A 14,213-nucleotide genomic window follows, 5' to 3' on the forward strand; every position below is an offset into this window, starting at 1 on the left:
ATACATTTAGCTATAAAAACAAAAATCTGAATATTGAAAATAGGATAGATAGTAAATGGTCCAGCTAAATAGGTAGTTTGAATGGTCTTGTAGCCTAAAGTGTAACTGTTATGTATTCTGTATATCTTGTTCCATTAAATATTACTTGCATCCCTAATATGTGAATTCCCATTTTCTAAATAAACCAAGTTGTCCTTTAAATCCATGCTTTCCGGTTGATATTATTAATACTATTATATATGTAGTTTGGCATTTCACACACATTTTTAACGAGGAATTCAGAGCAATGTGCACAAATGGTTGTACAAAAGCACTCCACTGGCCCCCATTGCTGGCTTCATCTGGCTTAATAAAAAAAATAAAAAAACACACAAAAAAGACTATTTGCACTATACAGTTAAAATCAGATGTACTGTTTGTGATACACTGGTGGGGACTGGGTGGACATTGTATAGCCTGCACCCACATTATGTTTTTCATACCCCAACTAAAAGTTCCAATTTTGTGTTGTAGATTGTACCACGTTTGCAAAAGGTTCACTATTTCTGTATAGCAAAAAGGAGTGTTATGGTAGACTTACCATGGTTAACACTCTTTCTGCAAGGTACATTGGTTCCACAGGAAAACAGCCACGTTTGTGGAAACCAAACTGTACAAAAAGGGTATCTGACCTCCTAATAGAGGCACTCCTCTCCACATATATATGAAGAGTCCTTACCACATCCAAAGACTGCTCTTTGGAGGACAAATCTGAAGAGATAAAGGCTAGAACCACAAACTCTTGGTTAAGGTGAAAAGAAGACACCAACTTAGGTAAATAACCCGGTCGAGTTCTTAGAACTGCCCGGTCATGGTGAAATGTCAGAAAGGGTGGACGACAGGTCAAATCGCCTATATCTGACACCCTTCTTGGAGAGGCAATAGCCAGCAAGAACAGGACCTTGGCCGTAAGCCATTTCAGGTCCACTGACTCAAGAGGTTCAAATGGAGACCCTTGCAGGGCATTTAAAACAAAAGCCAGATCCTATGGAGCCACCGGAGGGACTCAGGGAGGCTGAATTCGAAGAACACCCTGAGTGAAGGTATGAACGTCCGGAATAGACGCAATTTTCCTCTGAAACCATACCGAAAAGGGAGATTATGTGAACCTTGAGGGTGGCCAGATGAAGACCTAGGTCAAGGATTCATTGCAGAGCCAGGATTCTGGACGTTCTGAATCGATTTGCATCATAATTCTTATCAGCACACCAGGTGAAGTAAGAATTCCAAACCCTATAATAAATCTGGGCAAATGCTGGTTAGCGGGATTTCAACATAGTCTGGATAACCACCTCAGAAAATCCTTTGGCCCACAGGAGTGATGCTCCAAGAGCCATGCCGGCAAAGCCAGTCTGGCCAGGTCAGGGTAAAGACAAGGGCCCTGTACACAAAGGTCCGGGTGCTGAGGAAGTAGAAGGGGTCTCTCTGTTGATAGACCCTGCAGGTCTGAGAACCAATGCCTTCAAGGCCACGCTGGAGCGATTAGAAGTAGTATTCCTCCTTCTTGTTTGAACTTCCGTAGTACCCTGGGCAGGAGTGACACTGGAGGGAACATGGCAGCCAGTGCGTCCACGAACGCTGCTTGAGGATCCCTGGTCCTTGATCCGAAAGCCGGTACCTTGTGATTGTGTCAAGATGCCATGAGGTCTATGTCTAGTAGGCTCCATCTGTCCACTAGGAGTTGAAAGACTTCAGGATGAAGACTCCACTCTCTGGCATGCACATCCTGGCGACTGAGGAAGTCCGCTTCCCAGTTTAGGACACCCAGAATGAACACTGCCGATATGGCTGGAAGATGGCGTTTCACCCAACAAAGGATTTTTGACACTTCCACCATTGCCATGCGGCTTTGAGTGCAGCCTTGATTGTTTATGTATGCCACAGTGGTGGCATTGTCTGACTGTACTTGAACAGGCCTGTTTTGTACCAAAGGCAGGGCGGGAGATAATGCATTGAACACCACCCTCAACTCCAGAATGTTTATTGGGAGGAGTGATTTCTTCTTGGTCCAGCGACCCTGAAACGAGTGTTGCTCCAGTACTGTACCCTGTCCCCTAAGACTGGCATCTGTTGTCAGCAGGACCCAGTCGGGGATCCAGAAGGGATGGCCCCTGTTTATTTGCTGGTCCTGTAGCCACCAGGTCAGCGACAGACGAACCTCCGGAGTTAAAGTGATCATCTGAGATCTGATCCGATGAGGTTGGCCATCCCATTTGGAAAAGATTAACATCTGTAGTGGGCGGGAATGAAATTGAGCATACTTTACCATGTCAAATGCCGACACCATCAGGCCAAGTACTTGCATCGCCGAGTGTATCGACACTCTCTGGGGTGACAAAGGAAGCATCTTATCCTGTCCTGAAGCTTCAGGACCTTTTCTGAAGACTGAAACAGTCATTGACTGTGTGTGTTCAAAAGTGCCCCCAGGTGCACCATGCTCTGAGCTGGGACCAGCGATTACTTCTTCCAATTGATAAGCCACCTGTGGGCTTGCAGAAAGGATACCGTTAGTTGCAGATGACTGAGGAGGACATTGTGGGAATTTGCCAGAATCAGCAGGTTGTCCAGATACGGCAGGATTCTGATCCCCTGGCGACGGAGATGGGCCGTCATCATGGCCATGACCTTGGTGAAGATCCGAGAATCCGAGAAGCCGTGGGCAGTACAAATGGTAGAGCCTGGAATTGATAATGTAGGTTGCCAATAGCAAACCGCAGAAACAGCTGGTGAGACATGGCAATAGGTATATGCAGGCATGCATCTTGCATATCCAGGGATAACATAGTCTCCGTATTCCATAGCTAGTGTAATTGAGTGCAGTGTTTCAATATGAAACCTGGACACTCTCACAAACTTGTTCAGGGGATTGAGGTTGAGTATAGGCCAGAATGACCCATTTGGTTTTGGGACTAAAAAATAGGATTTTTCTCGTAGTCAGTAGGGGATACTGGGAATCCATTTAGTACCATGAGTATAGACGGGTCCACTAGGAGCCATGGGGACTTTAAGAAATTGATAGTTTGCACTGGCACCTCCCTCTATGCCCCCCTACCAGACTTAGTCTAGGAAACTGTGCCCGAGGAGACAACATACTTTGAGAGAAGGATAGATAAGGAAAGTGGTGAGATAACGAACCAGCACACACAAAACAAGAGGAAAGCCATGCTAACCAAACTTGAAACAGGAACAGCTGAACAAACCAGAATACTTAACCCAGTAACAGTGCAGGAAAAACGAAGGACCGGGCGGGTGCCCAGTATCCCCTATGGACTACGAGAAAAGGATTTACCAGTAGGTAATTAAAATCCTATTTTCTCTTACGTCCTAGGAGATACTGGGAATCCATTTAGTACCATGGGGAAGTACCAAAGCACCAAAACCAGGTGGGAGAGTGCTGAGGTTCCTGCAGAACTGATTGGCCTCTGAGGATCTTCAGTTTGGTCAAAGTATCAAATTTGTAAAACTTAGCAAATGTGTTCGAACCTGACCATGTGGCTGTTCGGCAGAGCTGTAAAGCCGAGACACCCCAGGCAACCGCCCAGGAAGAACCCACCAAACTAGTAGAGTGGGCCTGAACAGATTTTGGAACCGGCAAGCCTGCCATGGAATTAGCATGTTTGATAGTGAGCCTGATCCAGCGTGCAATTGTCTGCTTTGAAGCAGGACACCCAATCTTATTGGGATCATAAAGAACGAACAGCGACTCCGATTTCCTGTGACGAGCTGTTCTCTTTACATACACCTTCAAAGCCCTCAAACATCCAAAGACTTTGAAGTAGCAGAGGTATCCGTAACAACCGGAACCACAATAGGTTGGTTGATGTGAAACGCAGACACCACCTCAGGAAGAAATTGCTGACGCGTTCTGAGTTCGGCTCTGTCCTCGTGGAAAATTAGGTAGGGGCTCCTGTGAAACAACGCCCCTAGCTCCAATACACGTCTTGCTGAAGCCAAGGCCTACTGTAACTGTTCAAACCAGTCCAATTGGAGGAACTGCAGCACCAAATTGAGATCCCAAGGTGCCGTGGGAGGCACTAATGGAGGTTTGATGTGCAGAACACCTTTCAAGAACTTCTGGACCTCAGGGATTGAAGCCAATTGTTTCTGAAAGAAAATAGACGAGGCCAATATCTGTACTTTTATGGAACCTAGACGTAGGCCCACATCCGCTCCCGACTGCAGAAAAAGCAGGAAACGTCCCAGATGAAATTCCACTGCAGAATATTGTCTGCTCTCACACCAAGAGACATATTTCTTCCAAATACGGTGGTAATATTTAGACGTTACCCCCTTCCTGCTTGAATCATAGTCGGGATGACCATATCAGGAATCCCTCTCCTGGAGTCAGCCGTTCAACCTCCTTGCCGTTAAACATAGCTGCGGTAAGTCTTGATAGACGAATGGGCCCTGTTGCAGAAGATCCTCGTGAAGAGGTAGAAGCCACGGATCTTCGAGCAGCATCTAGAGAAGATCCGCATACCAGGCCCTTCATGGCCAGTCCGGGGCAATGAGGATTGCTTGAATCTTTTCCCTTTTCATTCGGAAACACGTACACCCTCTGGTAGACCCACGGAGTTGTTAGAGCGTCTACCGCCACTCCTTGAACAATACCACTTGAGCTTCTTGTTGAGTCGAGAGGCCATCATGTCGATTTGTAGATATCCCCACTGACGTGTCAACCACCGAAACACTTCCATGTGAAAGCCGGTCGTGTCTGCTGAAGAAGTCTGCTTCCCAGGTGTCTACTCCCAGAATGAAGACAGCTGACAACGCCACGGTGTGTTTTTCCATCCATAGGATTCTTAACACCTCTGACATTGCGGCTCTGCTTTTGGTTCTGTACTGTCGGTTTATGTACGTCACTGCCATCATATTGTCCGACTGGACTTGAATGGCCTGATTCTGAGAAGAGATAAGGCCTGCAGAAGGGCATTGTATATAGCCCTGAGTTCCAGGATGTTTATTGGTGGGACAACTTCCTGACTTGACCATCTTCCCTGAAACTGCACCCCCTGGGTGACTGCGTCCCAACCTCTGAGGCTTGCGTCTGTGGTTAGCAGAATCTAATTCTGAATCCCGAACCGCCGACCCTCGATTAGGTGAGAAGATGAATCCTTTGGTGCATGTGAAGATGCGATCTGGACCTTTTGTCCAACAGATCCAGCTGGAAGGGCCTTGCATGAAACCTTCCATACTGAATCGCCTCGCAAGAGGCCACCATTTTCCCCAGAAGGCAAATGCACAGATGCACAGAGATCCGGGTTGGCTTCAGGATAGCCAAAACCATTGACTGGATTACCATTGCCTTTTCTAAGGGAAGGAACGCTTTCTGAGACTCTGTGTCCAGTATCATTCCCAGGAAAGTAAGCCTCTGTGTTGGTTCTAGGTGATATTTTGGTAGGTTCAGAATCCACCCATGATCCAGGAGTAGTCTGGTTGAGAGGTCAATGTTGTCCAACAACCGCTTCCTGGACGGTCCTTTATCAGAAGATCGTCCAGGTACGGAATTATGTTCACTCCTTGTTTGCGGAGTAGAAACATCATCTCTGCCATCACTTTGGTGAACCCCCTCTGTGCTGTGAAGAGACCGAATGGCAGGGCCTGGAACCGGTAGTGACAATCCTGCAGTGCAACCCGTAGATAAGCCTGATGAGGCGGCCATATCAGAATGTGAAGGTACACATCCTTGATATCCAGAGACACTAGGAATTCCCTCTCTTCCAGACCTGAGATCACCGCTCTCAGAGACTAATCTTGAATTTGAACACTCTTAAGCACGGGTTCAATGACTTGTGGTTCAGAATTGGTCTTACCGAACTGTCCGGTTTCGGTTCTACAAATAAGTTGGAATAGTACTCCTTGTTTTGCAGATGAGGTGGATCTGGAATAATGACCTGAGTCTGTACCGGTTTTTGAATGGCATCCTGTAAAGTTATACTTTCCTCTTTTGAAATTGGTAAGCCTGATTTAAAGAATCTGGGAGATGGGTGCTCCTGGAACTCCAGTCTGTAGCCCTGGGAAAATCTATGACCCAGAGATCCTGGCACAAACTCGTCCAGATGTGACTGAAGAATTTTAGCCAGTCCTCCAGGTATCGCGATCCACCGTCATGCTGAAGGTTTTGAGGAAGCAGAGCTTGAGCCCTGTTCCTGTGATCCGGCAGTTGCTAGTTTGCGTGGTTTACCTCTAGCACCTCTTTTGGCTGTAAAAGAACCTCTGGGTTTGCCCCTAAAGTTGGCAGTCCAAAAGGACTGTAAATTGGGACTTGAGTAGACCTTCCTGGCAGGGGGAGCTGCAGAAGGAAGGTATGTGGACTTAACTGCAGTAGTTTTGGAGATCTATTTGTCTAGTTCATCTCCAAAAAAGGCCTCGCCTGTAAAAGATAGGCCTTCCATGCCTTTCCTGGAGTCCACATCCACAGTCCGTTGTCATAGCCATAGACCCCTGCATGCAGACACTACCATAGCCGTAGTGCGTGCATTAAGCAATCCTATTTATTTTATGGCTTCCACCATAAAATTCACAGAGTCCTGTATATGCTGTAGGAACAAGATAACCTCCTCCTGAGGCAAGGTGTCTAACTCTTCAATCAGGGTACCCGACCATTTGGCAATGGCTCTAGTAATCCACTCACATGCTACAGTGGGTCTCTGGGCCACCCCAGCAGCTGTATACAAGGATTTGAGTGTAGTCTCAATTTTACGATCAGCCTTGTCTTTTAGGGAGGGTGCAATTTTTCTTGAAAGCCTGGCTACTGATGCATCCACTATCGTGGATTTTCCAATTTTTTTCTGTCCTGCGGAGGAAAATGAAAGGATGATAACAACTGTTTAGGGATTTGAAATTTCCTATCAGGACTAACCCACTGTTCTTCAAAGAGGGTATTAAGGGGGTCATTCTGACCCGTTCGCTCGCTGCGTTTCAGCACAGCAGAGCAAACGGGTCTCTACTGAGCATGCGCTGGCGCATGCCAAACGGCCGAAGGCCATAGCAGGGATGTGATCGCCTCTGCTTGATTGACAGGCAGAGGTGATCGCTGGGCGGGAGGGGGCGGAACGGCGGCATGTGGCCTCCATTTCGTGGGTTTGGTCCAGCCAATGCAGGCGTGGCCGGACCAAACGGGGGGCAGGCTGCAGCGGCTGCATGATGTCACGCAGCCGCTGCGGGCCAGGAAGCGATGAGTAGCTCCCAGCCAGCACGCTAAAGCTGCTCTGGCCGGGAGCTACTCTTGAAGTGCAAAGGCATGGCCGCTGTGCGATGCCTTTGCACTTCTGCAAGGGGGGGCCTGACTGACATGCAGGGTGGGCTAGCCCTGTGCTTGGCGTCCCCCCGCATGTCAGGGAAGAAATTTAGCAGAGCTACGATCAACTCGGAATGACCCCTAAGTTCCTTTGACACAGGAAAAGTGGCTGAGGATTTTTTTTTTTTTATATTAAAATAAGATTCCTCCGTCTCCTCTTTCACCTTATCAGGGATATTTAGAACTTCTCTAATAGCTTCTATGAGAGCCTCTATTCCCTGCGACAGTGTACCCTCCCCCACCTCTGAGTCCACCTCGCCCTCCTCCCTTTCTGACCCCTCATCATCCGAGTCAAACTGCAGGATATGGATCAAAGTGCGTTTTTGCTGACAAATGGCAGGGGACTGAGACACTGGTTTGGGTACTGAGTCTCTTTTCATAAACTCAGTCATAGATTGTCTTAAGTATTGTGTCTCTTTCTCGGTCCGAGATAACTTAGTAGAGATTGTGGAAATAATCCCCTAATGGAGTCCAGCCATGCTGGTTCTGCCCAACTAGCCAGGGCAGGTATACTACATTGAGTACACCCTAGTGAACCCACTAGGGAAGAGGAACACTGTGCCTTACATGAAACACACTCTTTCCCTGACATACTGCATAGTGACAGCACGCACACACAGGAAAAGGTTAAATGCACAATTAACCCACAAAGAGCCAATCCAGGGAGACACAGAGGGAGTATGGAACCAGCACACGGCACCCTTAATGCTAATGCCAAGCTTAGCCGGGTTGCAGACTAAGTACCTAGATTAGGGACTTAGTACACTAATAAGCGCTCCCCCTTCCCTGCTATCACCCCCTGGTACCGCTGAAGTAATCTGGAGTCTCTCCGGAGGAGTTGCACGTCCCTGTCAGTCAGTGTCTGTGTCAGCTGCACAGGGAAAATGGTGCTGGTGAGCTGCTGGATCCGCTCATAGTGAAGCCCCGCCCCTTCAATGGCGCACGGTCTTCCCGCTCTTTTTTTTATACTGGCTGTATGTGTCAAAGTGCATAAAATGAAGACAGACTCCTTTTATGGCTTTGTTGCCAGTCTGGGTACTGTGTCCGCTGTTCAGCGTCTGTGTCCTTACACAGCGGGAGTCGCAGTTTGCCCCGTTTAGAAGCCATACGTCTCCGTACCCTCATGCCACCATAATAGCCGGCAACCCGCTACCTGGGATGCCGGCTTAGTACTCCCCACTCTTCTTTCTTCTGGCTCTGTTAGGGGTGGCGGTGTGCTGTGGGACTGTACGCTCGCCGTGGTGGAGCTTGCAAATAGTTCCCTCAGGAGCTCAGTGTCCTGTCAGTGGGGAACGGGACCATTAACCCTGAGAGAGGTTGGGCCATTTCCCCCCTAACTCCCATGAAACAGGCAGGCTGGTGCAATCCAGTTCAGCCTGAAAACAACAAACACAACACAGAAAATAAATGCAGAAAACTCTTAAGGATCTTCTATAGATGTGACCGACACTTCCGGGCACATTTTCTAAACTGAGTCTGGTAGGAGGGGCATAGATGGAGGAGTCAGCGCACACGATTACTTTCTTAAAGTGTCCATCGCTCCTAGTGGACCCTTCTATACCCATGGTACTAAATGGATTCCCAGTATCCCCAAGGACGTAAGAGAAACAGGGTCGAGTAATAACCTCTGCCTCTCTAGGACTGAGGTATCGGCACAACCACTCCTGTACTCAGGAGAGAACTGACAATTGTTTGCAAAGCTTGCGCCTTTAATGGATCTGAAGGTAGAGCCAAGGTGCAAAACTGGCAAGGGGGACATCTCTTGAAAGAGATAGCGTACCCGTGAGAGACAACTTCCAGCACCCATGCATCTGAAGTGGTCTTTAACCAGACCTGGGCGAACTGTAGAAGTCTGCCTCTCACCCTGGGGTCCCCCAGTGGGAGGCCCGCCCCGTCATGCAGCAGGCTTGTCTTGTTTAGAAGCAGGCTGACGGGCTGCCCAGGATTGTTTGGACTTGGGCTTTGTGGTTTTGGGAGCACAAGATTGTCTCAGGTATGCCTGACCTTCTGCTTTCCCTTGAGGCCGATAGGAACGAAAAAGTGGTACCTTTTGCCTTCTGTGCAGAAGGACTAGAATTTGGGAGAAAAGCATTCTTAGCAGCTGCTAACTCAGACACAATTTTATTCAGGTCATCCCCAAACAAAATGTCCCCAGTAAATGGGGGGTACCTCCAACGTCTTTTTGGAGTCTAGGTCCACTTTCCATGACCTCAACCACAGAATACAGCGAGCTAGAACAGACATAGTCGACACCTTGCCAGCCAACACACCCACCTCAGAGGACGCCTCCTGAATGTAATAGGCGGCGGTGATAATGTGAGACAGGTATTGTCTGGCATTGTCAGAAATATCCTCGGGCAGCTCTTCCTCTAATGCCTGATCCCATGCTTCAATACCTTTTGCAGCCCAGGAGGCAGCAATAGTGGGCCTATGCACTGCTCCTGTAAGGGAGTAAATAGACTTCAGGCATCTCTCCACATGCTTATCTGTCAGTTCCTTCAGTGAGGTGACAGTGGTGACAGGCAGAGTAGATGACACCACAAGGTGGGTGACGTGAGAATCCACCGGCGGTGAATTTTCTCACTTGCTACATAACTCTGCAGTGAGAGAATAGCGAGCCAAGGCCCGTTTAGGCAGAGGGAATTTCTTCCCTGGAGTAGACCAGGGTTCCTGTCTGATGTCCACTAAATGATCAGAATGGGGTAACAGAGTTTTAGCTACCTTCTGCTGTTTAAACATGTCAATTTTCTTGGTGACAGTAGTGGGTTCCTCACAGGGCCGGTGCAAGGTCTCTCTGCACCCTAGGCAAATCTTCAGCCTAGCACCCCCTAACCTGCAACCCCACCCATCACCACCTGCCAGAGGGGAGATGTAGGTGGCCACTAGGTGGGCTAGGGTGATTTGCATCATTATACATATACAGAAAAAAATGGACAACACTCTCGGACTTTTAAAATGATAAAATATATTGTAAACAAGTCACAAAATTTAGTGACTTTGTTCACAATATACTTTTACTTTTAAATGTCCTTGAGTGCCGTCTATACTTTATATACTGTATAATACTGTATATGGGGTATTGTGAGGATATTTAATTAGGGCTGGGTACAGGATGCCATCAGTCAGAATACCAAGAGCAGCATCCTGACCAATATAATACCTACAATTTAAATTAAATTAATTAACCTTACCTTAACCCTCCCTCCCCGCAGCCTAACTCTCCCCGGCATACTAACATTCTGGATGTCGGCTGTCCATTTAATTGTATATGCATATACATAAATATTCACACACATACATATATTTGTATGCTTCTTATTGTGTTTAAACCCCCCCATCTGTAAGTTCATTACTAACACACATACAGAGACACACTTTAGTTTTTTGCTAGATGAAGTCAGTGGTGCCCTCCAGTGACTGGCGCCCCTAGAGCTGCCTAATGGTAGAGCCGGCCCTGGTTCCTCATTATCAGTGATTTGTAGGATTTTCTTAATAGCAACCACTAGAGCAGGGATGTCAATTTGCATTGTAGAATCCTCATCAGAAACGCCTGATTCAGTGTCTGACAGGACAGTATGCTCCCCCTCCTCTTCAGATGAAACATCAGAGAAGTATGTGGACTGTGAGGAGGAAGTAGCCTGCTTAGATGACCCAGAGGCAAGGGAGTGACCTGGAGTGAATTTCTGTCTAACCAGGACTGATTTAATTGTTGCAGCTGGTTAGATAAATGTTCTGCCCAAGGTGGATTAACCATAGGGACAATATGTGGCTGTAGTGGCACAGGTGGTCCCATAGGGGGCATAAGGCATTCTACCAGAGTACCTAGTAGGTTAGTGAATGCAGCCCAGGGTGGCTCCTGAGTAGACCCAGGAGCTGCGGACTGACTAGGAGGTGTATGACACATAGTACATAGACCATCATACAAAACATCCCCTTATGGTAAATGCCTGGAGCATGCTCTGCATGATGCAGGAACTTCCCCTGATTTACTGCCCTTTCTGTTAGACATTATGCAAAAATCCAACAACAGAGCAACCTAGTCGGATAAAGCCAGACTAAGTACAATACCTGCGAATAAATCTGGTATTATGTGACTGAGTACCAGTAGATTATGCATATTGGATAAATACTGTGATGCACTATATTAGCGGACCCAGACGCACCTAGCCTCTTAGGATACAGAATATAGTGACAGTTACATCTGGGAAACACTGAAAGTGAAACCACACAGCAGATACAGGCACACACAGTCACAGCCAAGAAATGCAGAAGCAGAAATGAGGCTGCACCGGACTAGAATATATATAGAACTATTGTGAACTACATAGAGGCACTGCTACAGTCATTTGTACTAACTCTTTGTAAAATAATTTTGGCCCAGTCCTGGGAAATAATTGTCATATGAGCTTTTGAATAAGCTAAGTGATAACCCATGAGGTGAAATATAATCTGATACCATTCTGATAATTTATCTACTTATCAAAGATTTACTATGATGATTATCTGTATTGAAGTCTCTTGATTGTAAAGCCCCTGATGAAGTCCGTAGGATGAAACGCATTGGGGTTTTGAGACAACGATTTTGTCATTTCTTCAAAGAAGAGTCATTGTCATAATGCTGTATGACTAAAATGGAACATTGTTCTTAATCATCGCATGAACAAAGCATCATTGACTGTCATTTGATGATTTCAAACAGTTTTATTTATTGCATTTTATAAAATAAAATTATTTTTTAAGAAGAACATTTAAGTGTACAATTATACTGTTATACACCAGAGCACTAGTCTTAGCTCCTTTGGGAAATTCCTTTTATTATCTTTGTTCTGTACCCCACCTAACAGGAGGTAATTCCCGAGGTTTTAGCTTATCCACTTATCTAGTGCGGTAATAGGGTCTACGTTCGAAATTTATATATCTATATATATATATATATATATATATATATATACACACACACACACACATACATATACATATATACACATATACACATATATACATATATATACACACACACATGTACGCAATGTCCAGCACTCTGCTAGTGATTCAATATGTTGGGGTGCCAGGCTTGTGGATGAATGACAAATAAAAAATGGATAATTGGCACTCCACAGACTTTCAATAGAATCAACACAACCAATGGTTATGGCTCCAAGGTTTCATGTATTTTCTACGTTTTTTCAAGAAATAAAATTTTTATTTATTCCTTGAAAAAAACTGTAGAAAATACATGAAACGTTGAAGCCATAACCGTTGGTTGTGTTGATTCTATTGAAAGTCTGTGGACTGCCGACTATCCATTTTTTAACATAGTAACATAGTAATTGAGTTTGAAAAGAGGCAAAATGCCCATCGCGTTCAACCTGTACTTTGTATTAAGTTGAGTTGATTTTAATGTACCTGCTGAAGAATGTTTTATGGCCCTCATTCCGAGTTGATCGCTCGCAAGGCGAATTTAGCAGAGTTGCTCAGGCTAAGCCTACGCCTACTGGGAGTGTATCTTAGCTTCTTAAAATTGCGACCGATGTATTCGCAATATTGCGATTACAAACTACTTAGCAGTTTCAGAGTAGCTTCAGACTTACTCGGCATCTGCGATCAGTTCAGTGCTTGTCGTTCCTGGTTTGACGTCATAAACACACCCAGCGTTCGCCCAGACACTCCTCCGTTTCTCCGGCCACTCCTGCATTTTTTCCGGAAACGGTAGCGTTTTTATCCACACGCCCCGAAAACGCTGTGTTTCCGCCCAGTAACACCCATTTCCTGTCAATCACACTACGATCGCCGGAGCGAAGAAAAAGCCGTGAGTAAAAATCCTAACTTCATTGTAAAATTACTTGGCGCAGTCGCAGTGCGATTATTGCGCATGCGTACTAAGCGGAATTTCACTGCGATGCGATGAAAATTACCGAGCGAACGACTCGGAATGAGGGCCTATGACTAGTGACTACAAATCACGTTATACCCGGATTAACAACTTCAATATTTAAAATTTTGTAACCTTGGATATCCTTTTCAATCAGAAATTCATCCAATCCCCTTTTAAATGCATTTACAGTGTCCACCATTACCACCTTCCCTGGCAAGGAATTCCAAATCCTTATTGCATATATATATATATATATATATATATATATTAGAGATGAGCGGGTTCGGTTCGTCAAGATCCGAACCCCCCAAACTTCACCTATTTTTCACGGGTCCGAGGCAGCCTCGGATCTTCCCGCCTTGCTCGGTTAACCCGAACGAGGACTAACGTCATCATCCCGCTGTCTAATTTTTGCGAGATTCGTATTCCATATAAAGAGCCGCGCGTCGCTGCCATTATCACTCGTGCATTGGAGATTGAACAGAGAGGACGTGGCTACGTTCTCTGCCTGAAAAGCTCAATATCTGTGCTCAGTGTGCTGCAAATATCTGTGCTCAGTGTGCTGCAAATATCTGTGCTCAGTGTGCTGCTGATATCTATGTTCTCTGCCTGAAAAGCTCCACATCTGTGCTTAGTGTGCTGCAAATATCTACGTTCTCGGCCTGAAAAGCTCCATATCTGTGCTGCATTGTTTGTGAGCAGTATAGTAGTACAGTGCAGCATTTTGGGGACCACCAGTATATATATATAGTAGTACAGTACAGTAGGCCATTGCTGTATCTTGCAGCTCCGTTTCACTTCAAGTATCCATATCTGTGCTGCATTGTTTGTGAGCAGTATAGTAGTACAGTGCATTTGGGGACCAACAGTATATATATAGTAGTACAGTACAGTAGGCCATTGCTGTATCTTGCAGCTCCATGTCACTTCAAGTATCCATATCTGTGCTGCATTGTTTGTGAGCAGTATAGTAGGCCAGTGCAGCATTTTGGGGACCAA

This window comes from Pseudophryne corroboree, chromosome 1, assembly GCF_028390025.1.
Source record: "Pseudophryne corroboree isolate aPseCor3 chromosome 1, aPseCor3.hap2, whole genome shotgun sequence".
Lineage (NCBI taxonomy): Eukaryota > Metazoa > Chordata > Amphibia > Anura > Myobatrachidae > Pseudophryne > Pseudophryne corroboree.